This window comes from Phyllostomus hastatus, unplaced genomic scaffold (genome assembly GCF_019186645.2).
Source record: "Phyllostomus hastatus isolate PE091 unplaced genomic scaffold, TTU_PhHast_1.1 phas_contig_38, whole genome shotgun sequence".
Classification (NCBI taxonomy): domain Eukaryota; kingdom Metazoa; phylum Chordata; class Mammalia; order Chiroptera; family Phyllostomidae; genus Phyllostomus; species Phyllostomus hastatus.
The window spans coordinates 27,429,094-27,454,706 of record NW_025333869.1 but is presented as its reverse complement, the minus strand read 5'-3'; the positions used below and the strand labels follow the sequence as shown (position 1 = coordinate 27,454,706).

Here is a 25,613-nt window from a genome sequence, read left to right as displayed (position 1 = left end):
TAACTCTTGTGTTTCTTTCATGAGCTTTTAAAATCTGTCACTTAAATATAATGATCCTTAGGATTCTGACCTAGGTTCTTAGTCTCTCTAGGTTCCCAGGGGCAAACTCATCCATTTTAAAAGATATTGGTTATTGTCAATATATGATTCTTAATCTTTTTAGTTCATTTATCTCCAAATTAGAATTTGTTGCATGTTACACTCACACACAAAACTGTATTTTTTCCTTTTTTAAAAAAGTGATTTTAAGAATCTTAAAAGCAGCAAGACAAAAGCAAGTAGTTATCTACCAAGGAGCTCCTATAAGACTGTCAGCTGATTTTTCAAAAGAAACTTTGCAGGCCAGAAGGGATCAGCAAGAAATATTCAAAATGAGTAAAAGCAAGGACCTACAACTAAGATTAGTCTACCCAGCAAGGCTAGCTATCACTTAGAATTGAAGGACAGATAAAGAACTTCCTGGACAAGAAAAAGCTAAAGGAGTTCATCACCACCAAACCAGTATTACTGGTTAAGGGGTATTCTTTAAGAAGAAAAAGAAGAAAAAAAGATAAAAAATATGAACAACAAAATGGCAATATATACATATCTATCAACAATTGAATCTAAAAACCAAAATGAACAAGCAGAACAGGATACAGAGAACATTTTTCCAGTTGCCATATGGGTGGTGGGTTGGGGCCGTGAGGGAGAAAGGTGAAAGGATTAAGGAATACAAATTGGTTGTTACAGAACAGTCATCATGACAAAAAGTACAGCATAGAGAGTATAGTCAATAATATTCTAAAAGCTGTATGGTGTCAGATGGGTCCGAGATTTATGGGGATGACCACTTAGTGAGTTGTACAGTGTCTAATCCCTGGGGTGGGCACCTGAAACTAATGTAATAATATATGTCAACTGTAATTGAAAAAAATACTCTTAACTTAAAAAAAATAGTTTCAAAGAGTTTAAAATGAAAAGTAGCAGCCCTGAGTACTATTCCTCCTTCTAAACCCCCCTCAGCCACTCCCAGGATGGAGGCTGTTTAACTCTCTTTTGGTGGTTACCTGGATATGTGATAATAACATGTTCATATCACTATTTCTCTTTTTTTATTTTAATCATTGTTCAAGTACAGTTTTCTCCCTTTTACTGCCATTCCAGCCCACCCACCCAACCCTCCTCACTTCCCTCCCATTACCACCATATCACTATTTCTTAACTTACCAACTTAAAAGATTACTTAGTGACTTCTTACAATGATAGTGGAGGATTTAGCTCCCTTGTAATACTCTACTTCCCCTCCTGACCTCTTTCAGCATAGTTCCTAATATTAACTCTGTTTTTGGTTATATTATATGTTATAAAAGTAATATGTAATGAATGTGTATATATGTGCATGCATATGTAAATATATTATAAATATATATGTAAATATATATCCATATATATGTGTATCATTCCATTTGTTGACCATTCATTAAGGTGGGCAATTAGTTCCCTTTTAACATTCCTTTCTTCCTCCTCACAAATCATCTATCTTTTCATTCGTACATTGGCATTGTGGAGAAATACACATTCTATTATGTATACATTTTACTCTGTCATAATTGAGTTATTGTTTTTTTGTCTGTAGGATTCTTGAAGTATATAATGAATGAACTGTATTTATATTACAATGATTATGTAAATATCACCACTGCAGAATTAAGTAAAATATACTATGATTATATTCCTTTCTTGCATGGATTTATGTTCTTCTTTGTTTCTAACTGCCTTTCCCCTCTTCATGTCAGCCTTTGGATTCTGAGTGTCAGTCACCAGCAGTCATATGTTCATCTGCTGCCCCCCAAGACTTCCCTCCAGGAGCCCCTCCCTCCCCTCTGTCTGCGCTGACTTTTCTCTAGATCAGCCATTGCCCGGGACAGCCCTTCGCTGCTCTCCTGGGGGTAGCCACTCTTACCTGGATCCCTTGTCGTCTTCTTGGTTTATTAAAATTTTAAATTAAAAAGTAAGTATATGCTTGTTATAATGAGTCAAGTACAGATGAGACAGGATAGTAAGAAGCTAGGAAAATTCCTTGGCAAGTGGAACAGGAAAACTTAAGACAGACAGCTGAACAAAACGGCCAAGCAATTTATAGCCAGGTGATGGTCACCAGGGAGGAAGGCCTGGCTGGGGCAAAATGGGGAAAATAAGGACCACTCCCCCAGGGTAACCTTTCCTCCCCTGGCCTTTCCTCTCTGGAGATAACACCTAGGCCTCAGTTGTATTTCAGCTCCAGGCCCAGAAAAGCAGCAAAACCAGGTGGGCAACACCAGAACCAATTGTAGTGACTAAAGAGCCCCTGCCCTGTCATTGACCAGTCAGAGGAGACCATGACCCTGGAAGGGCACACCTGGAGAACCGGTGGATACTCCACTGAAACCCTCCCCGGAGACCTGCCCTAAGATTCCCGCCTACAAGGGAGAGAGAAAAGCCTCAAGACAAAGGACCCAGGGTGTGGACTTTCCCTCTGGGGAGCAGCCCACGCCATTTCCTTTTCCTCCTTCTTCCCCCACTTCCTCCTTCACAGGCACTCGATGCCTAAACTCTAAGGCAATGGGCAGCTGGCCGCTTGTCCCAGGCTAATCCCCTGAACCTGTGCCCAAGGCGCCCTTTTCTCTGACTTCCCAGGGAGCTAAGGCCGCCCAGCCCAAGCTCTCCTATTGCTCCTTGTACACTAAGCCCTTCCTTGTTTCACTGTCCCCAGCTTTAATAAACGCATCTTCAGTCACCTGGACTCTTTTATTTTTATAGGGTAGATTTCTAAAATGGAATTATTGGATCAAAGGGCATGCATATATTATTTTAATTTTCTATTGGAGTATAAATACATACCAAAAAGAGTATGCATCGCAAATGTACAGGTTAATGAACCTCACAAACAGAACACACAAGTGTGACTGGTACCCAGATCAGGAAGCAGAACATTACCGGCTCCTATGGAGCCCACTTCGTACTCCCTTCGGGTCAGTCCGCCCCTCCCAAGGGCACCCTCCGTTCTGACCTCTAATGGTGTGCACAATTTTCACTTTAACGTATGTCACCTTTTAAACTTTTTGCTTACCTGGTGGGTGAAAATGGTACCTCACTGTTATTTTAATTTACATTTCTCTGAGTAGCCAGTGAGGTTGGGCATAATGGCCCAGACTCCTTTATTTACAGATAAGAAAACCAAGGCTCAGAGAAGAGCATGGATCTCGCCCACCCATGTCACTTCAATTTGCTTCATTTCTGCAGTTAGCTCAGTGTTTCCAGGACCAATATGTCACTGCACAATGAGTCAAGTTCCCTACACATACCTCATCTGAGCTGTAAAGGAGAGTAGGAGAAAGATACACACCCATCATTTTATTGAGCTGCAGCTGGGAAACAATCTCTGTTCTGCTCATACAAACCTTTGTGACTTTATTGATTTGGCCCAAAGACTGGCTTGTGGGCAGCGAGGGAGGGAGGCCATGCTGAATGCAGGGGGAGATAGCTGGCTCTGGAGACAGCAGTAATCCAGCCTGGCTGAGGAAACAATAGGCAACCAAGCACACGTGCAACAGGTCTCTAGTGCAGGCCTGGAGGCCGCAGGGAACAGTGGGAAGATATGTGGACTGCAAGCCAGCTATTGCTTCCCCTCTCAGAGCTAGTTTTCTCCTCTCTAGGAAGAGGGGCTTGGAGGTGCTGAGATCCACAGCCTGGAAGGGAGGGGGCCCTCGAGAATCTGCAGTCCAGGAAGACCCATGTGCTCACACATCTGAAACAGTAACGGCACAGGCAGGAGTGGTCCACGCCCGAATGAGGGGTGTGTGTGGAGGCTGAGGGTGAAGGTCATCCAGGGGATGTGGGACTGGAGCTGAGCCCTGAAGGGACAGTGGGGTGATGATGGGCAGAAGCAAGAGCATGACGGAAGCTGTGCAGGAAAAGATGGAGAGGGGGGTTGGACCAGTGTTTTTAAATTTTTTTTTCAATCCTCGCCCGAGGATATGTTTTTATTGATTTCTAGAGAGAGAGGAAGGGAGAGAGAGAAACATGGATGTGAGAAACATCGATCAATTGCCTCCATTGACACCCCACCCAGGGATCTAACCACAGCCCCAGTAAGTGCCCTGACTGAGGATCAAACCTGCAATATTTTATGGTACAGGACGACACTCGAATTGACTGAGCCACCCGGCCAGGGTGGAGTTGAATCATTTTAACACCAAAGGCCCAGAGAAGAGAATGAGAGGAAAAAGTGACTGGAGAAGATGAAAGAAGCACTTATGGAAATGTGAGGCTGGAAAGATAGGCTTAGTCCAGACAGGGAGGTGCCTGAAGGCCCCGGCGCGGTTGGTGGCCACCATTTTAACGGGGCGTTGTTAGGGGGCAACTGGTAACATGCAGGGCATTTCCATTTTCTAAAATAACCTGTAACAAACTGCCACAGACTGGGTGGCTACTCTAACAAATGACCAAAAAAGTAGTGACTTAAAACCACACAAACTTACTTTCTCACAGTTCAACAGGTTAAAAGCCTGACATGCGGCTCACTGGGCTAAAACAAAGGCGTTGTTGGCAGGGCTGCGCTCCTTTCTGGAGACCCTAGATGAGAGTCTGTTTCCTCCCGTTTTCTAGCTTCTAGCTGCTTTTTTTATTCTTTGGCTTGTGGCCTTTCCCTCCACCTTGAAAGCCAGCAAAGGTGGTCATGTCCTTTGCACGTCACAGATCCCTGGTCTCTTCTCTTGCCTCCCGCTTCTATTTGTAGGGACTCCTGTGGACTGCACTGGTCCCACCTCGATAATCCAAGGTAGTCTATTTTAAGGTCATCTGATTAGCAGCATTAATACCATCTGCCCCTTGAAGTTCTCTTTGCCGTGTAAGGGAACAGAGTCCCAGGTTCCAGGGATTAGGATGAGCAGAACATGGACATCCTTGGGGGTGGGGGGCAGGGGATCAGTATTCTGCCTACTATACTGTGTTAACTGGGAAAATTTATTTGGAAAGTTACCGAGGTAGAAGAAGTGAATGGTATAAGAAATGGGCTCAGGAAACAAGTTGCAGAAGAACCTTTGGAGTTTAGGAGAAAGAAGGAGGCAAGGAGAATGAGCCTGGGGGAAGATCAGGGTAGGTGTGCTCCTGGCCTGCTGGGACCTCCATCCTAAGGGCTTTTAATGGCAGGGATTTTAGGGGAGTTCCCAGGGGTAGGAACTTAATAGAATAATCATCAGCTTTCCAGGTAAGTCTTTTCCAGGTGTGTCATTTCAGGGCTGGGGTCCCCACTGATTGGTCAGCACCAGGGCAGGGGATCATTAGCCAGTGTATCGGGTCCTGATGTCCTCCACTATGGCATCGCTTGCTGGGTTTTGCTGCTTTTATGGGCCTGGAGCTAAAATACAAGAGTCCTAAATGTTATTTCTAGGGAGGAAAGGTCAGGGGTTCAAACTGCATGATTAGCAATAAGCTAGGGGAGGAAAGGTCACTCTGGGGTCCAAGTCCCTGTCTTCCCAGTGTTGCTCGTCGCTAGGCACCTGCGGCTTTCCAACCCAGTGACCTTCTGTACCTGGTCCCTCACCCTTGCTCTGCTCCTGTCTGTCTACCCGCCTACCACAAGGCCACTTTATGCCTTTTTGAAATTATTGAATCTTGTTGCCTTGGGTTATATCCATTGATGATTACCATAATTAGATATTAAAACTAACAAAAAATCTAAATAGCAATAAACCTATTACACATTAACATATTTTATGATAATAACTATATATGCCAAAATGAAAAATCTAATGAGAAGAGTGGCATTATTTTACACTTTTTCAGAATGTAAAATATTTTTCACCTCATAAGAGATGAGGAAGAAATCAGCTTATGAGAAACACAGCTTGCTGGATTCTTATTTCTGTCTCTGCATCAAGTCTATTGTGATACCACATATCACACAGTTTCTGAAAACCCACAGAAATCTTGGAAGAGCATAAGAGTTAAAAAGGTGAGCCCTGGCTGGTGTGGCTCAGTGCATTGAGTGACGGCCTGTGAACCAAAGTGTCGCTGGTTTTCAATCCTCTGGTTGGATTCCAGTCAGAGCACATGCCTGGGTTGAGGGCCAGGTGCCCAAGAGGGGGTGTGAGAGAGGCAACCACACTTTGATGTTTCTCTCCCTCTCTCTCCCTCCCTTCCCAACTAAGAGTAAATAAGAGTAAATTATTGTGAAAATACTTTTGACCTTATAGGCCTCTGAAAAGGTCTCAGGGATCCCCAAGGGTTTTTGGACACACTGAAAACGAACAAACAAACCAAAAACCTGCTGCTCATGGGAAATATACCTGGATTTGAGCTCTGGTTATGCTATTTTGTAGCTGTGCGATCTTGAGCAAATTAACCTTTCTGACCTTCCCTGTTCTCATGTGAGCGCACCTCATTGCTTTGTGGTGAGGGTTAGATTAGATAGCAATGTGCACAGAACACAATCATCACTTAGTATATGTGACCCATTTCTATTGTCACTGAAGTTTGAAGCTGGAGTGACTGGTAAGTGGTGGTGCTGTTGATGGAAAAGACCTGGTTCTTCTTGCTGACGCATGTAAAGAATTACATATCAGCAAATCTAGTAGTATGTAATCAGTTTATTAGTGGCCCGTTCCCATGGAAGAAAACAGGACTGGGTAGAGTAGGGGGTGAAAGGCAAAGTTTCAGGGCAAAGCAGGGTGAGAAAAACAAGAGAGGCTGAAGACCAGGGTGGCAAGCCCCTGGGCAGCCTGAGGCCGGGTGGCCAGAGGCCCCGTGGCCCTAGAGCCAAGAGCACCCTGAGCCCCTGAGAGAGAGCGAGTCCTTTGTTCTCAGGACTTATATAGTTGGTGGGATAGGAGGAAAAAAAGTTACATATTGATTTAATAGGTCAATGTGGTGCCAGCTTTCTTGGGGAATGTGACTACCCAAACTTAGGTATGTGTGGGGGTCTGTTAGCCGAAATCCTTATCTTGCTCCGGACCCCATTTGTTCATCTTGTTGTAAAACAAATGCATGACAGGAGGCAGTTAATTAAAATTGGGGCACTTTCCAAAGTTATTTATGGGCTCTTTCTGTAAGCATCAGGGACTCCCTTGTAAAGTAGATAGTGACCAGAGGTAGGCAATTAACTGAAGTTGTTTAATGGGCTCTTTCTTTGGGCACCGGGAACCCTCTCCCACATTCAGGCCTTGGGATGAAAGCACAGTTTCAGGGCTTTCTTTCCCAGATAGTGGAAATGTTACATAGAATTTCAAGGACTTTCCTTCTTTCTTGCTAACATAGCGTTTCTTGTGATGTTGGAACACCTGGTGATATTATCAGACCAGCTCAGGACTGCTGAGTTAGCATGTGAGACTTGTCTCCTTCCTCCTCCCTGCCTCAGTTTACTGTTTATTCTACCTAATTGGTAAAAGGCATTTCCTGGCAACCAGGGTGCTAGATGCTGGCCAGTGACAGTATTGCAGTCTCAGAGTTCTTCCTATGCTGTCTCCTGCCTCGGTGCCATTGGCAGGAATGGGTATGTGAAGTGCAAGAGGAGGCAGGTACGTGAAATTCAGTGAGTTGTGGCGTATCTGAGTTGATGATGGGCCATCCAGATGTACAAGCCAGGCTAGAGCCCTGGAGTCAGGACCCAGCTGGAGTCACAGTTTGTGAGTGGCTGATTCACAGGAGGAAACAGAAAATGTAAAGACCATGAATGCCAGCTGTGTGGGGGTAGGAATGATGCCGTGGAGCCCAGCTCTGAGAACAGTGCCAGCACAAAGTAATGTCTGCTGAAGTGGTTGAACGCACTCTGGGGGAAATCCAGAGCTCAGGAGCAGAGGTGGCAATGGACCAGGGAAGAAAGGACAACTAGTCCTGAGCTGGGGCAAGGGAGGAACCGCTCTGGTGCTGGCTGCCCTGAGATGGACAGGACACCAATCTCCTCTGGGACCATTGACTTTAATCAACAAGGGAGTTCCTCCTGAAGCTTTGGTTGAGACACCCCCCTTTTACATTGGAACCTAGGCTTAAGATCTGGACAAACAGGGGTTAGAGAGAGGGGTCTTCGCTGTACTCAGGTCCTTTGGGTGTCACTTCACACTTAGTTACTCACTTACATGGGTTACTTTACCTCTGAGTTGTCTTATTTCAGGCTATGGAAGGGAGGGAAGCTGTGTTTTCATGTGATTCTTGAAGGTGGGATTTATAGTAGAAGGTCATTGACACTCTGGCCCTTAACTCTCACAGAAGAATGAAGAGGCGTTGCAAGACGAGCTGCGTCCAGCCTGGATGTGGAGGGGTGGGGACCCTCCCCCTCTACCCTCCCCTTGGCCGAATGCTGTCCTGTTCCAGGATGTGCATGCAGGCCATTGTCTTGGGGGCAGCAGCTAGGTGTCCCCACAATTATTCCCCAAGGCCTGGAATGGACATATTTAAGGTCAGTGTGATTTTGACAAAGTCATTCTTTCTTTTCAATGTTATTCTAGGCATCTTAGGACAGTGTCAATGGCTGACAACTACTGGACAGTGGAGATCTGGGAACCCATCTAGACCTTGTGTTCCAGACAGGGGCCTGGCCCTGAGCGGGTCTGCCTAGGGCCAGCTGTAGTGTGTTGGTTCTTAACTTCATGTAGGAAAGATTTCACAACAGGAGTTCGGGTGACTACACTTAGTACACTTATTAAAGCTGGGGGCAGTAAAATAAGGAATGGCTTAGCATAGAAGCAACGGGAAAGCGTAGGCTGGGCTGCCTTAGCTCACTGGGAAGTCAGAGAAAAAGGGACTTTGGGCACAGGTTCAGGGGATTAGCCTGGGACAAGCGGCCAGCTGCCCATTGCCTTTGAGTTTAGGAGGTACGAGCTGTGGGGAAAGAAGTTGGGGAAGAAGGAAAAGGAAATGCCATGGGCTTGCTCCCCACAGGGAGAGTCCACACCCTGGGTCCTTTGTCTTGAGGCTTTTCTCTCTCTTGCAGGTGGGAATCTTAGGGCAGGTCTCAGGGGAGGGTTTCCGCAGAATATTCACCAGGTCTCTAGGTGTGCCCTTTCAGGGTCATGGTCTTCTCTGATTGGTCAGTGATGGGGCAGGGGTCTTTTGTAGTTACACTTGGTGGTGGAGCTGAAATACCACTGAGGCTTAGACGTTATCTCTAGTGAGGACAGGTTGCCCTGGGGATGAGGTCCTTGTTTTGCCAGTGTTGCCTTTGCCAGTCCCTGGAGGCCTTCAGCCCTAGTGACCAGCACCTGGCTGTAAGTAGGGTGGCCATTGTTTTCAGTGATCTGTCTCAGTTTCCCTACTCCATTTGTCAAGGAATTTTCCTAGCTTCACATGGACTTTAATTCTTAGGGAAATAATTCCCTTTTATATATGCTTTTGCTATAAGCTGTGTATTTTTAGATTTAACTTTAACTTTAACATTCAAAAAACCCCAAAAACTATCATGCAAGGTAAACTCTCTGATCCTCTTGTGGCCTCTTGGTGATCCTTTTTTTTTGTTTGTTCGTTTTTAAGAAAGTTTCATTTTTCTCTTATTTTTATTAAAGGTTAAAAAAAATTTTTTTTTATCATTGTTCAATTCAATCCTCCCCACCCCCATTGTCAGTGTCCATCGGTCTTTTACACATGCTCCTTTGCTTGACCCTTCCCCTTCTCTTCCCTATTATCCCCCAAACCCCTCCCCTCTGCTCACTGTCAGTTTCTTCTTTATTTCCATGTCTCTGGTTCCCTGTCTCTTGCTTATTTGTTTTGTTGATTAGGTTCCACTTATAGCTGAGATCATATGGTATTTGTTTTTCACCGCCTGGCTTATTTCACTTAGCATAATGCTCTCCAGTTCCATCCATGTTGTCACACAGTGTAGGAACTCCCTCTTTCTTTCTGTTGAGTAGTGTTCCCTTGTGTAAATGTACCAGTTTTTTGATCCACTTATTTATTGATGGGCACTTCCAGTACTTGGCTATTGTAAATAACCACTTGCTTATTCTTTCCTTTATATCCTTTGCTCTAGGGGACATATTGGTGAAAATATTGTTGCAGCCCTAGCTGCAACAATATTGGTGTAGCTCAGTGGATTGAGCACGAGCTGAGAACCAAAGTGTCACAGGTTCGATTCCCAGTCAGGGCACATGCCTGGGTTGCAGGCCACAGCCCCCAGCAACCACACACTGATGTTTCTTTCTCTCTCTTTCTCCCTCCCTTCCCTCTCTAAAAAATAAATATAAAATAAAATAAAATAAAATAAAATAAAATAAAATAAAATAAAATAAAATAAAATAAAATAAAATAAAATAAAATAAAATAAAATAAAAAATAAAATAAAAATTGTTGAATGAGATATCTGAAATTTTCCTAAGTTCTTAGTTACCTAAGTTCTCCTCTAGGACTTTTATGATGTCATAACATATATTTAAGTCTTTTATCCACCTTGAGATTATTTGTGTATGGTGTAATTTGGTGGTCTAGTTTCATTTTTTTTTTTGTATGCACCTGTCCAGATCTCGCAATACCATTGGTTGAAGAGGCTATTTTTATTCCATTTTATGCTCCTGCCCTCTTTGTCAAATATTAATTGACTGTAGAGACTTGGGTTTATTTCTGGGCTCTCTGTTCTGTTCCATTGATCTATGTGTCTGTTCTAATGCCAGTACCAGACTGTTTTTTAAAAAATATATGCTCTGGCTGGCGTAGCTCAGTGGATTGAGCACAGGCTGCTAACCAAAGTGTTGCGGGTTCGATTCCCAGTCAGGGCACATGCCTGGGTTGCAGGCCAGGCAACTGCACATTGATGTTTCTCTCTCTCAATCTCTCTTTCTCCCTCCCTTCCCTCTCTAAAAAATAAAATAAAAAAATAACAAAAAAATATATTATACTGATTACGCTATTACAGTTGTCCCACTTTTTCTCCCCTTTATTCCTCTCCACCCTGTACACCCCTTCCCACCATCATTCCCCCACCTTAGTTCATGTCCATGGGTCATACATATAAGTTCTTTGGCTTCTCCATTTCCCATACTATTCTTAATCACCCCCCTGTCTATTTTGTACCTACCATTTATGCTTCTTATTCCCTGTACCTTTCCCCCCATTCTCCCCCTCCCCCTTCCTGCTGATAACCCTCAATATGATCACTATTCCTGTGAACCTGTTCCTGTTCTAGTTGTTTGCTTAGTTCTTTTTTTTTTTTTTTAGGTTTGGTTGTTGATAGTTGTTTGTTGTCATTTTGCTGTTCGTATTTTTGATCTTTTTCTTAGATAACTGCCTTTAACATTTCATAAAATAAGGGCTTGGTGATGATGAACTCCTTTAACTTGACCTTATCTAGGAAGCACTTTATCTGCCCTTTCATTCTAAATAAAAGCGTTGCTGGGTAGAGCAATCTTGGATGTAGGTCCTTGCCTTTCATGACTTGGAATATTTCTTTCCAGCCCCTTCTTGCCTGCAAGGTTTTTTTTTTTTGGAGAAATTAGCTGATAGCCTTATGGGCTCTCCTTTGTAGGTAACTGTCTCCTTTTCTCTTGATGCTTTTAAGGGTCTCTTTTTATCTTAAACCTTCGGTAATGTAATTGTGATGGGCCTTGGTGTGTGGTTCCTTGGGTCCAGCTTCTTTGGGACTCTCTGCGCTTCCTGGACTTCTTATAAGTCTATTTAATTTGCCAGATTGGAAAAGTTTTACTTCATTATGTTTCCAAATAAATTTTCAATTTCTTGCTCTTGTTCTTCTCCTTCTGGCACCCCTATGATTTGGGTGTTGGAACATTTAAAGTTGTCCTGGAGGTTCCTAAGACTCTCCTCACTTTTTTGAATTCTTATTTCTTCATTCTGTTCTCACTGAATGTTTCTTTCTTCCTTCTGGTCCACACCATTGATTTGAGTCCCAGTTTCGTTCCCATCACTGTTGGTTCCCTGTACATTTTCCTTTATTTTGCTTTTCATAGACTTCATGTTTTCCTCCATTTTGCGATCATACTCAACCATTTCTGTAAGCATCCTGATTACCAGTGTTTTGAACTGTGCATCTGATAGCTTGGCTATCTCTTCATTGCTTAGTTCTATTTTTGGAGCTTTGATCGGTCCTTTCATTAGGGATATATATATATAATTATACACACACACACACACACACACACACACATATATATATATATATAAAATTTTTTTATCTTGGCACAGATGTTAAGTTGTAAGGGGTAGAGCTTTAGGTATTCACCAGGGAAGGCAACCACATTGCTGTGTTGTGGTGCTATATGTGAGGGAGGGGTCTGAGAGGGAACAAGCTGCTCGCTCAGCTTTCTGCTGGCTTTCAGTCTCTTCCCCTGCTACCCACAAGCAAACTGGGTTCTTCTGGTGTTGATTCCAGGGTGGTTGGGTTTGTGTACATTGTAGGGCCATGTGGGTCTCTCCAAAAAATTCTACTGTGAAGCTGGGAGTTTCTCCTGCTGTCTCAACCCCCACAGGTGTTTTCAGCCAGAGGTTTTGAGGCTTTATTTCCCTGCACTGGAACCCTGGGTTGTGCAGTCTGTCTTGTTCACCTGTTGTTCCTCCCGGTGTATCCATACATGAATGTTGGACCTCCTGCTATGCCAGCCACTGCCTTGCCCAGTCCTCCAGCTGCTGCCTTGCCATGAGTCCTCTCCGCCCCAGCTGCCCATCTCCACCCCTCTTACCAGTCTCATGAATGTTTGTTCTTTAACTCCTTGGTTGTTGGACTTCCATACAGTTTGATTTTCTGGCACTTCTGGTTATTTTCTTGTTTTTAAATTTATTGTTATTCTTCTTTTGGTTAGGAGACAAAGTATATTTACCTATGCCTCCATCTTGGCTGGAGTCCTAGACTGTATTTATTACAGTGGCATTGTAATATAGTTTGATATCAGGTATTATGATCCCTCCTACTTTGTTCTTCCTTCTCAAAATTGCTGAGGCTATTCAGGTGGTTTATGGTTCCACAGAAATTTTTGAAATATTTGTTCTATACCTGTAAAATATGTCACTGGTATTTTAGTAGGGATTGTGTTGAATTTATAAAGTGCTTTGGGTAGTATGGACATTTTAATGATGTTATTTCCTCCAATCCATGGACACAATATATGCTTCCACTTATTTGTGTCTTCCTTAATTTCTTTCTTCAGTGTTCTGTAGTTTTCTGAATATAGGTCTTTTATCTCCTTGGTTAGGTTTATTCCTAGGTAACTTATTTTTCTTTTTGCTATAGTAAATGGGAATTTTCCCCTAATTTCTGTTTATGATATTTCATTGTTTGTGTACAAAAATGCCTTCAATTTATGAATATTGACTTTGTATCCTCCTGTTTTGCCAGATTCACTTATTAGGTCAAGTAGTTTTTTGGTGGAGTCTGTAGGGTTTTCTGTGTACAGTATCATGTCATCTGCAAACAATGACAGTTTTATTTCCTCTTTTCCAATTTGTATACCTTTCATTTCTTCTTCTTGTCTGATCACTGTAGCTAAAACTTTCAGTACTATATTGATTATGAGTGGTGAAAGCAGATACCCTCGTCCTGTTCCTGATCCTAGTAGGAAAGCTTTTAGTTTTTGCCTATTGAGTATGATGTTGGCTGTAGGTTTCTTGTATATGGTCTTTATTATAATGAGGTATGCTACCTCTACTTTCACTTTGCTGAGTGGTTTTTTTTTATCATAAATGGGTGCTGTACTTTATCAAATGTTTTTTCAGCATCTATTGATATGATCTTGTGATTTTTGTCTTTCATTTTGTTTCTGTGATGTATTATATTTATTGCTTTGCAAATAAATTGTAGAATCCTTGGATCCCTGGGATGAATCCCACTTGATCATGGTGTATGATCTTTTTAATGCATTACCAGATGTGATTTGCCAATATTTTGTTGAGAATTTTAGCATCTATGTTCATCAGTGATATTGGCCTGTAGTTTTCTTTCTTTGTTGTGTCTTTACCTGGTTTTGGAATTAGGATTATGCTGGCCTAATAAAAGAGTTTTGGAGTATTTCTTCTTCTTGGATTTTTGTGGAATAGTTTGAGAAGAATAGGGGCTAGCTCTTCCTTAAATGTTTTGTAAAATTGTCCTGTGAAATCATCTGCTCCAGGGCTTTTGTGTGCCAGGAGTTTTTGATTACTGCTTCAGTTTCACTAGCTGTTATCAGTCTGTTCAGGCTTCTTGGTTCTTCTGATTCAGTTTTGGAAGATTATATGTTTTTAGAAATTTGTTCATTTCACCCTGGTTTTCAAATTTCTTGGCATATAGTTGTTCATGGTAATTTCTTACAATCATTTGTATTTCTGTGATATTAGTTGTAATTTCTCCCTTTCATTTCTGATTTTGTTTATTTGGGTCCTCTCTCTTTTTCTTGATGAGTCTGGTTAAAAGCTTATTGATTTTGTTTATCTTTTCAAAGAACCAGCTCCTGGATTTTTTGATTTTTTTGAATTGTTCTTTTAGTCTCTATGCCATTTAATTCTGCTCTGATCTTGATTATTTGCTTCCTTCTACTTTCTCTGGGCTTTGTTGTTGTTCCTCCAGTTCTTGTAGCTATAGGGTTAGGATGTTTATTTGAAATGTTTCTATCTTTTTTAGGTAGGCCTGTATCACTATGAACTTCTCTCTCAGGACTGCTTTTACTGTGTCCCATAAGTTTTGGGTTGTTGTGAGTTCATTTTCACTTGTTTCCAGAAACTTTTTGATTTCTTCCCTAATTTCATTCTTGACCCATTCATTGTTTAATAACATGTTATTCAGTCTCCATGAATTTGACTGTTTTTGAGTTTTTTCTTTGAGGCTGGTTTCTAGTTTCAAGCCACTGTGGTCCAAAAAAGTCTTTGATATTATTTCAATTTTCCTGAATTTGTTGAAGCTTGTTTTATATCCTATCATGTAGTCTGTCTTTGAAAATGTTCCATGTGCATTTAAAAAGAATGTGTATTTTGCTTCTTTGGAGTGAAAAGTTCTGTATATATCAACTAAGTCCATTTGATCTAGTGTGTCATTCAATGCCACAATATCCTTGTTTATTCTATGTTTGGAAGATCTATCCATTGTTGACAGCAGTGTGTTAAAATCCCTTACTATATGTGTATTGCTGTCTATATATTTTTTGAAATCCTCCAAGATTTTCCTTATATATTTGGGTGCTCCTCTGTTGGGTGCATATATGTTTACAATGTTTATGTCTTCTTGATGGATTCTTCCCTTGAGTATTATGAAGTGTTCTTCTGTGTCTCTTCTTTATGGCCTCTGTTTTGAAATCTATTTTGTCCAATATAAGTATTGCTACCCTGGCTTTTTTTCCCCTGTCCATTTGCTTGGAATATTTTTTTACTTCATTTTCAGTCTGTGTAAGTCTTTTGTTCCGAGGTGTGTCTCTTGTAGGCAGCATATGTGTGGGTCATGTTTTCTTATCCATTCGGCTACCTATGTCTTTTTTTTTAAGTATGTAACTTTTTAAAAAGGTTTTATTTGCTTTTTATAGAGAGGGGAAGGAAGGGAGAAAAAGAGGGGGAGAAACATCAATGTGTGGTTGCCACTCACATGCCCCCTGCTAGGGACCTGGCCTGCAACCCAGACATGTGCCCTGACTGGGAATTGAACCAGTGACCATTTGGTTCACAGCTCGCATCTGATCCACTGAGCTACATCAGCCTTGGCTACCTATGTATTTTGATTAGAGCATTTAATCCATTTACATTTAAGGTTACTATTCATAGGTACTTATTCATTGCCATTTTCCCCCTTTGTACCTGTGTTCCTTTCTCTCTCTCACACTTTTTCTTCATCTTCTTAAAGCAGTCTCTTTAGCATCTCTTGCAGTGCTGGTTTGGTGGGGGTGTATTCTTTTAGGCTTCCTTTGTCTGGGAAACTCCTTATTTCACCTTCCATTTTAAATGAGAGCCTTGCTGGGTAGAGTAGTCTTCGTTGCAGTCCTTTGCTTTTCATTAGTTGGAATATTTGTTGCCAATCCCTTCTGTCCTGTAGTGTTTCTGTTGAGAAGTCAGCTGCTAGCCTTATCAGGGCTCCCTTGCATTCTACTTCTTGTATCTTCTTGCTGCCTTTAAAATTATTTCTTTGTCTTGGAATTTTACCATTTATATATGATGTTTCTTGGAATGGGTCTCTTTGTTTCATCTTGTTTGGGACCCTCTGTGCTTCCTGGACTTGTGTGATCTTTTCTCTCATCAAATTAAGGAAGTTTTCTGTCATTATTTTTTCAAACAGGTTTTCTATCCCTTGCTTCTCTTCTTCTCCTTCTGTTATTCCTATTATCTGGATATTATTATGTTTCATATTGTCCTGCAGCTACCTGAACCCCCTTCATGCTTCTTCTTCTTTTTTATTTTTAACATTTTATGTATTTATTTTTAGAGAGAGGGGTAGGGAGGGAGAAAGAGAGGGAGAGAAACATCAATGTGTGGTTGCCTCCCACACACCCTCTACTGGGGACCTGGCCCATAATCCAGGCATGTACCCTGACTGGGAATTCAACTGACAACCCTTTGGTTCACAAGCCAGCACTCAATCCACTGAGCCACACCACCCCTCTTCATTCTTTTTCTGTCTTTTTTTCTTTTATTGCTCTGTCTGGGAATTTTTTTCTCCCTTGTCCTGCAGCTCACTGATTTGATCCTCTGCTTCATCTAGTGTGCTTATAATTCCTTCTACTGTGTTCTGTAATTCAGAAATTGCATTCTTCATTTCCTCCTGCTTTTTATTGATAGTTTCTATGTCTTTTTTCATGCTGATGTAGTTCGCAATAAGTTCCTTGTAGCTTCCCTGTAGTTCTTTGTAATTCTCACTGAGCTCATTGAACTTTCTTATAACCATTTTTTTAACTCAGTGCCTGATGGTTTACTTGCCTCTATTTATTTAGCATGCTTTCTGGGGATTTCTCATTTCCTTTCAGTTGGGGGGTATTTGTCTCCCCATTTTAGGGGAGACTTTTCTTTGTTTCTGCTTCTTACATTTATCTGCTTTGACTCCATGTATTTGTGGTGTGAACTTCTATGGTAGGAGACCTGTGGGATGCAGTGGTGCAGTTTCCTTGATCTCCTGAACTTGGTGATCTTGGGATGCCCTTTATTCAGTTTATGTTGACTCTCTAGATATAATTGGGTTTTGGTTATTGGGTTATTCTTTGGTGGGTCTTTCCCTCCAGCTGGCTGACTGAGGGTCACTATACTCATTATGTCTTATATGCTGTTGTGCAGGTGCTTCCAGAACAAAACCACACAGCCCAGAAAACAAACCCACACCCACAAAAATAACTCGTATCCACAATCTCACTATCAACAGCAAATGAGCCAGTATTAATAAGCATGTAAAGAGAGTAAGACTATTATAAGAAAGGAGAAGTGAATATGAGATGATTAAATGAAAGAAAAATGATTTTGAGAGTGTAGAGGGAGCAGCACTAATAAGAAGAAGGAATTGGAGCAATGTGAAGAGAGAAAGTAAAATTTACATCATAAATAAAAAAGAGAATGAAGAAGGCAGAATGGAGTAAGGAGGAAAACATATAGTATTAGGTTTAAACAAATTTTTTAAAAAGTGAAAGAGAGAAAGAGAAGGAAAAAAGTAATTAAAAAAATAGAAACTAAATTGGAGAAAAAGATCCACCACAGCACTATCAACAACAAATGAGCTAAGATTAATATATGTGGAATGGGAATAAGATGGAAAAAAGAAAGAAAGAAAAGCTTAAGAGAAATCTAGAGAAAAGGGAAGTGATTTTGACAGAGGGAGATGGAATACTAAGAGTGAGGAATGAAAACCAAACTAAGACAGGGAAAAATTAAAATTCGAGACAAAAAAAAAAAAAAACCCTGAAAAGAAAAAAAAAGGTAGGATGAAAGAAAGGAAAGAAAAGAAAAAAAGCAGGCTAAGACAGGGAAAAATTAAATTTTGAGACAAAAAATAATAGGCAGGACGAAGGCATAATGGAGCAGGGCTGGGGAACAATAAAAGTTGAGATTTGAAATACAAAAATAGTGAAAATCTAGAGATAAAATTGAAAAAATGGGATAAAATAGAATATATTGAACAACTACACTATCCACAACCAACAAGCATAGAGTGATAAAGGTATAGAGAGAACACAGGTATTTTAAGAGTGGGAAAAATAAGAAAATTGGTTTGGAGAGGCTGGATGGGGAAGAAATAGTAAGAGTGCAAAATGGAAAAAAGTTGTAATAAGAGAGAAAGCAAAATTTAAAATGAAAATGATAAGAGGAAAGAAGAAGGTAAAATGCTGTAAGAGAATGGAGGAGCAAATTATGAGAACTGAGATAAACTAAAATATAAAATCTAGTGACTTAATATCCACAAACTTGAAGGACAAGAAATGAATGTTAAAAAGCTATTCAGGAAAGAAAATATCACAAATCATGGAGAAGAACTCAGTGGATTTCATCTTGGTAGCATCTTGTATTTACCACTGTTTTTTCTTTATGGATCCTCCTCTGGTGATATCAGATGGTATCCTAATCTGGTTTTAGGCAGACTACCAGGGATCTACTGCCCGTGGCTGTCTCCTTCAATTGTTAATCTAGTCACTCTGTAATCAGCAGTCAGGCTTAAGCTCTACAGGGTGGGGCAGAGTAATTCTGCTTCCCCTCAGGCTGATGCCACTTGGAGAGGGGTGCTCTGCCTGAGCAAGATGGCTCCAGCAGTATGGGGAATGACTCAGCACAGAAATCCTGGCAGCTGCTCTCTCAGTTCTGTCCCCAAAGCCACTGTCTCTAGTTTCTCCTAAAGTGTCTCTAGTCCACCCTGCCCCCTCCCTTTGCTGGAGCTCAGGTAAGTGGCTTCATATGAAAATTTGTGTGTTGGCCCTTTAAACTACTCTTTGCATCTCCAGCCATCCATCTCTGGCAGAGATAAACCCTGCTTCTTTTTGCAACTGGATGTTATCTGTGTACTTTTCAGGCTCTGGTGCTGTAGGCTGAGGAGCTCAGCTAGGGGTTTAGATCTCACACTTCTCAAGGGCATCCCCTGACTACTGAAATATTCCTCCAGAACTTCAGCAGCCGCCAATGGGAGCCCAGCCAGGCCTCTTGCATCTTTTCCGCACTCTGTACCAGTCATGTTGTGGTGAAGCAGTTTCTTCTCTTGGTCCATGGTTATGAGGCTTCTCTCCTGCTATTGTTCAGTTGTTTATTCCAGATGATTTCTTCACAATTTAGTTGTAATTCCAGATTGGTCCTGGGAGTTGGTTAGTGTAGCTTCCACTCACTCCTTTGCCATCTTGGATCTCCTCATTTTTCTTGAATATGTGTATCTGATGGCCTGATCCTTCCTGTAGAGTGCCAAAAGACACAGAGACAGGTCACTGGGCTGGCCCTTGGGATGGAATCTTGTTTCCCTTCAGCTGGTGCATTATTCGCATCACTGCTCTCAGAGTAGAGCTCAAAAGACCTTATAGTCAGGTCGTCTAGACAGAGGCAGCTGACAACTGTGGCTTCTGTGTTCCCAGAAGGTATGGGTCATGATGATGCGTCCCTGCTCCCATGAGGCTCTCAGAGCTGGCAGAATGCATTTCCCTGTTTGGTGAGGTGGTTCAGCTGCCGCTGACACTTGTGTGGGAGTCCAGAGGCCTGGCCCCTTCATACATTGCTGCCAGAAACCCCACTTTGACCTGCCTCCAATATAAAAACTTTGCCCTCAGGGGCGTGCAGTCCCCATGTCCTCCCTAAAGCCTGGATTTTGAGGGGAAGTTGGGAGCAGTAGCAGTGGAACCCTCAGGCTCTCTACTTTTTCAGCTATTTATTATTACCACCAACATACTATGAACCTAGTAATAATGTTCTCTGTTTGAGTCAAAGACATTTGCATTTTTTAGAGCAGGCTACCCAGAAGTTACTGCTTTTACCTCCACAGACTCTCTATGAAAACCAATACAGCACTTTCGCTTTTTGCCCTTAAAATTTGATTGTAAATACTGTGCCTCTGAGCCCAAGCTTTGTTATCACCTGCACTTGGGCTTGGGTTGCAGCCATACTACTCAGCAACTGTGTGATCTTGGCCTCATGACTCTCTTGGCTACTCTTTCCCAATCTATAAAACTAATTTTGGTAGGGAAACTCAAGAGTTAAAGATTTTAGCTTTAGTCATAGTTGATAGGCTTAGGTGATTAATGCATGTGGAAAACTGTTGTTCCAGGAACTGGAGTACAGGACCTCCTGACTCTAAGACATCCACAAGTAATTCAGCCTTTGTGCCCCCGGGAGTCTGAAAGCAGTGGAGATGGTTTCTGAGCCATTGTGTTCCAGGGAGGGAAGTGACTCAGACAAAGAGTTGATCAGCAGATAAAGAAATACTAGGAAAATTGTCACAGGACTGCAAATCTTATCTGATTAACCTTTTTCCAAACCCCTTTCCTACCCTTTCCGTCTCCTTATAAAAAAGATTGGCTTGGGATGTTAAGATGGTTTTTGAGGTCACAGAACTCGCCATCTTCTCAGACGGCTGGCATCTGAGAAGACGCCAATGAAGATTCAATTCTTGGCTCTACTTATTGGTTCTTGTAGTGACAGACAGCACAAACGCTGACTTTTCTAGTTTCAATTTGAGGAAAACAGGTCTGTGCTTACTTACCTGGTGAGACTTTTTGGAGAATTTAGTGAGATGATATATACCCTACTGCCTTGCATAAGTGCTAAATAACTGTTAACTTCCCTTTGTGTTACTTATCTAGTCTTGATTCCTAAAGGGCAAGGACCACTTTTTTCCTTCTCTTACCCACCTCCTTATTCTAAATAGGACTTAAGACAAATTTCAGCAAGTTGATGATAAAAATAGAGAAAAAGTGAAGATATCAACATAAAATGGAGCCAGTGAAGAAACTAATACAGAAATAGACATCCTCATTGTGGAAGGTCACAGAATTAACTCTTAGCTTTCTAGCAACCGATGAGAAAAGGGAAACTGGATTTAGTTACACAATTCAATAGTATTTCCATGAAATAAAACAAGCTAGTGACTCAGGAAAACACACCCTGGGCAGGACTTTTCCCTTCTCAATATGCTTTCTTCTTGACTTTGTGATTCATTTTGTGGAAAAGAAGCCCATTTATGAAAAAGTTTTTCTGAAAGTGACAGAGGTCCTAACCCTGAGTAGAGGCTCATCCTCATTGTCTCCACCTGATCTAATAGCAAAGGTCTAGTTCCTGGACCAGAAAACTCATCTTGCAATAGGCCTCTGTGCCTGAAACCAAAAGCGTCACTGCAGATAACAAACAAGATATGTGCACACTGTGGTTAGGCTGTTTTGTTGAAACTCTTGTTTCCTCTCTTGCAGCCTCAGGTTTAATGGGACTTGACCTAAACCAAGTCATGCAGCTCTTAGACTGATACAATTTAGACTAGGCCCTAAGTTAATTTGAATTTCCACTTCCACCCTTTGGAAGGCTTATCAAATCCAGCAACCAGTAAAGCTTTATCAAGCACTTCTTTTGGCAAAGCCCCTGCACTGGGCCCTGCCCAAGAACCCAGGCTTCCAGTCAGCTCCCAGTAAAGAGGTCAAGGAGGAAGTGCTGGTAACTAAGGCTTTGGGAACTCAGAAGAAGGAGCCTGCAAATTTGGGGGCCTGGAGAGACCTGGAAATTTCTTGGAGAAGGTAGAACTTGAAGGATGAGAATGGGTGGGGAGGACAAGAAGGCACGTGTGGTGATGAGGACTCAGGCTAGCGTGGTTCAGTGGTGTTCAGGCACTGGCAGGAGCCTGGCCTACATGGGTGGAGGTCTGAGACAGGCCAGCAGAAGACAGTATAGATGTCAGATGTTCTGGGAGGCCAAGGCTGCTAGAGCTGCTCCAGCCCTCTCAGAAGATCTTGGAGAGTAATTCAATAAGGGACTTTATGAAACCATTTCTTACTTGGGAGTTTATGGGCTTTTAAAAAATACGTCATCACTAAATGAGTCAACACTAACATTTCTGTTGAAGGAAATTGCAGGATTCCAGCCACTGACTTTGTGGGAAATCTGTAGTGTTGCTTTGGGTCATGTCAAGACTCTGAAATTGGTTTCAGGAATATTCTTTTTTCCATCCTTTGGGAGATAGCTATGGTTATCTTTATTTTGGCATCTTGGGAGAAACTAAAGGAAGTGTCTTCACCCTAAATATTCCAGTGTCTGAAACATCTGTTTTTTCTTCAAGCCACTAGACCACATTATTGAAAGAAACTTCCCAGTTACATGGGGGAGGATGGGGGAGTCGGTTGGCGGTTGTGGGGGGAAGGCAAGGGCAAGGACCAGGAGGCTGGAATCTGTAAGAAGTGAAAGCAGGGCTCTTAACAGCTGTGGGTGATTTAATCTCATGTTATCTCCATCCTGCAGGTAAGGAAATGGAGACTCATAGGTTAAAACAAAAATTGCCCAAAGTCTCAGAGCTAGAAAGTGACAGGAAGCCAGCTTCGAAATTCAGGTGACTGTAAAGCCCAGCTCTCACTCTGCCATGCCACTTCCTTAGGGCAAAGAAACACATCCAAAGGCAAATGCGAACAGAACCACCTCTCAGCAGAGGATTCCTGGGCCCTTTTCCAAGAGATTCAGATGTATGGGTCTGACCCCCCAACTCCCCACTTCCTCAGGTGATTCTGATGACCAGCCAGATTTGGGGACTCCCATTATAAAGAAGCCTTCAGTGTAGGTCCACCCTGAGTGGGGGGGGGGGGGCGGTAAAGCATTTCTATTGGGAGCCTCTCTCTGAGTGGCAGGGTGGTGACTCGTAGATGCGAGGCTCTCGATGAGGAGGATGGGACAAGAGCAAAAAAGAAAAAAAAAGAGGAAATGTTCTTTCTGTGGAAACTCGTATGAGATAAAAGATAAGTGCAGAAGAATGTGTCACATTTGTAGGCGCACAAAGCTGTGGAAACTGCTGCTTGCAGACTTTGGTTCCCCCCCACCACACCCTCTCCACTGCTGATATCACAACAAGAATCTCAGCTGCCCTCAAGGGCTGGGGACACTAGCAGTGGGGGTGGGTGGGGTACTAACAGAGCCTCGAACCATGGCTTTCAGTCCAAACTGTATCACAAAGCAATATGGTCCTTGGAATAAGGCACCCCGCTTCTCTGTTCAGATTACAGTGCAGATTCCTGGACTGTACAAGGAAGGAGCCAGGCTCCGACTTCAGCCTATAAGTCTGTAATCACTGTAGGGGTTCTTGACCCTTTGGAAGAGCCCGGACTACGTTGAAATCCAGTAGAATTATCAACCCTCTCCTGAGGGAAAAGCACATGGACGCGAATGTTAGCCCATAGTGTCAGGGAAATTAAGGGACTTTCCAAAGCTCATTGACAAAGCCCTGGAAGTCTATGGGCCTATGTTAAGCACAGCTAGTGTGTCTGGAAGCTTCTATGACTGCATTGTCTAGTGCAGAGTCCTCCAGCCACATGGGGCCACAGAGCACTTGGAACGTGGCTGGTTTGAATTGGGATGTTCTGTGCTCATCTGGATTTTGAAGACTTGGTATGAAAGAAGAATAAAACTACCTCAATAGTTTTTATAATGATTATAATATATGAAAAGGTAATTTGGATATTTGGGGTTAAATAAAATATTAAAATTAATTTTACCTATTTATTTTGCTTTTTGAAAATATAATGAGGACATTTGCAATGACATACATGACTGGTGCTATGTCTGCATCAGTCAGTGCCACTCTGTGATGACATTCTGTGACCTGGGACGTGAGGCCTTTTCCACTGAGTCAGCATGTGCCTTCACAATGTCAGCTTGCTTCACTGGAGGTCCATCACTTCCTCTTTCTGGAAGATGCTGTTTCGAGAATGGGCAGGGAAATCTTGGCAAGCTGTAAACAAGCTGTAAATCACGTGTTCCCCACTAGCTCCTTGAGGGCAGGGACCTGTCTACTGCAGCTGGGCCCTCCACCGATGGGCACCCAGCCAATGGAATGGTCCATCTTTGGCCGCTTACGGGACTGGAGTTCCAGATAACACTGGCGCATTAGTTCCTAGGGCTGCCTCAATAAAGCTCCGCAAACTGGCTGGCTTAAGACAGAAATTTTTTTTATGGTTCTGGAGACTAGAAGTCAGAAATTAGGTGTCGGTAGTGCCCTACTCCCTTTGAAGACTGTAGGAAAAGATCCTTTCCCTTTTCCTAGCTTTTGGTGGGGGTCTGCCATCCTTGGCTTGTAGATGTACCACTCCAGTCGCTGCCACATGGTCACGTGGCCTTCTCCTTCTGTCTCACGTCTTCTTCCCTCTGTGTCCAAATATTCTCTTCTTACAAAGGCAATTGGAGCTCTTTTCCAGTTTTTGTGCCGCGAGGAATCACGAACAGCAAAGTCTCCCTCCACCCCTCCACCCTCTACAAGGTGGAGCAGGAAGTCCTACCCGGGAACCAGTGCAAGCTGGGTGGAGCTGCAGATCAGCTTGAAGAACTATGACCCTTAGAGAAGGGCAAATGCTTCTCAGGCACCACCAGGCTTAAGTCCACTCCCCACCCCAAGTTCTCTGTGTGTGTTCTGGGGGACCAGCAGCTCTGTGATGAGGCCAAGGCCATGGACATCCCCCACGTGGACATCGAGGCACTGAAGAAAGTCAACAAGAATGAGAAACTGGTCACTCACCTGGCCAAGAAGTATGACGCTTTTTTGACTTCAGAGTCTCTGATCAAGATCCCGAGAATCCTGGGCACAGGCCTGAATAATTCTGCCAAGTTCCCTTCCTTGTTGACCACAATGAGAACATGGTGGCCAAAGTCAGTAAAGTAAAATCCACAATTAAGTCCCAGACGAAGAAGGTGCTGTGTCTGGCAGTGGTTGGTGGCCATGTGAAGATGACAGATGCTGAGCTTGTGTTCAACACCCACGTTGCTGTCAAGTTCCCGGTGTCACTGCTCAGAACATCTGGGCTTTGCATATCAGGAGCACTGCGGGCGAGCCCCAGGACCTGCAGTAAGGCTCAGCTTCATAAACCATGCTGCCACCATCAAAACAAAACAAAACAAGACAAAACAAAAGACAATTGGACTAGGGCCATAAGACATGTCCAATCCATAAAGAATTTTTATGAGTTTATATGAGTCAAACTGATGACAATTGCTCTGAAGCAAAACTTCAACAGATCGAGGAAATGCTCTGGAAATGGGCAGTTTGGCATCTTATTTCATACATTACAATCAAAAGAGGTGGCATGGGGGGTTACACGAAATCCATTGGTGGTGGATTAAGGAGGCGGGAGAAAGCAGAGCGGGAGGGGGGAACTCTGGGACTGGATAACATTGTAAAATGATAGACACATACCTCTTTCACACAGGTGGGTACAGGATGGTTAACAGTCAACAATTAACATGATACCAATAACAATGAGGAGGCTTGTGGTCTCCCCTCTGGTGCCCTGCTTGTGCTTTGAGGGGTCTGAAAAAAGGAAATTATCTTGTCATTCCAAAAGTGTCTTATCATAGATGCAAAAAGACGATAGAAAGGCTCAGTCAAGGTAAAGTTGGACTTTTGTTAGGGAACATTCTAGCCTAGGACATGACATGACCTGCTTTTAGTTAGAAAGTTTTAACTGCAGACCATCCTATGTGGTTACTCTAAGTCTGAGTTTGGAAGGCTGCCATGCAGACCTCCACTGAGCCGATCAGGTTTAATATGTGGCTCCTTTTTGTCCACACAGTAATGAAGA

At 42.6% G+C, this 25,613-nt stretch overlaps 1 pseudogene; it reads left to right on the top strand.

Moving 5' to 3' along the window:
* Positions 1–24,119: 24,119 nt before the first annotated feature.
* LOC123821171 lies at positions 24,120–24,884 on the top strand (annotated as a pseudogene).
* The last annotated feature ends 729 nt before the right edge of the window (positions 24,885–25,613 follow it).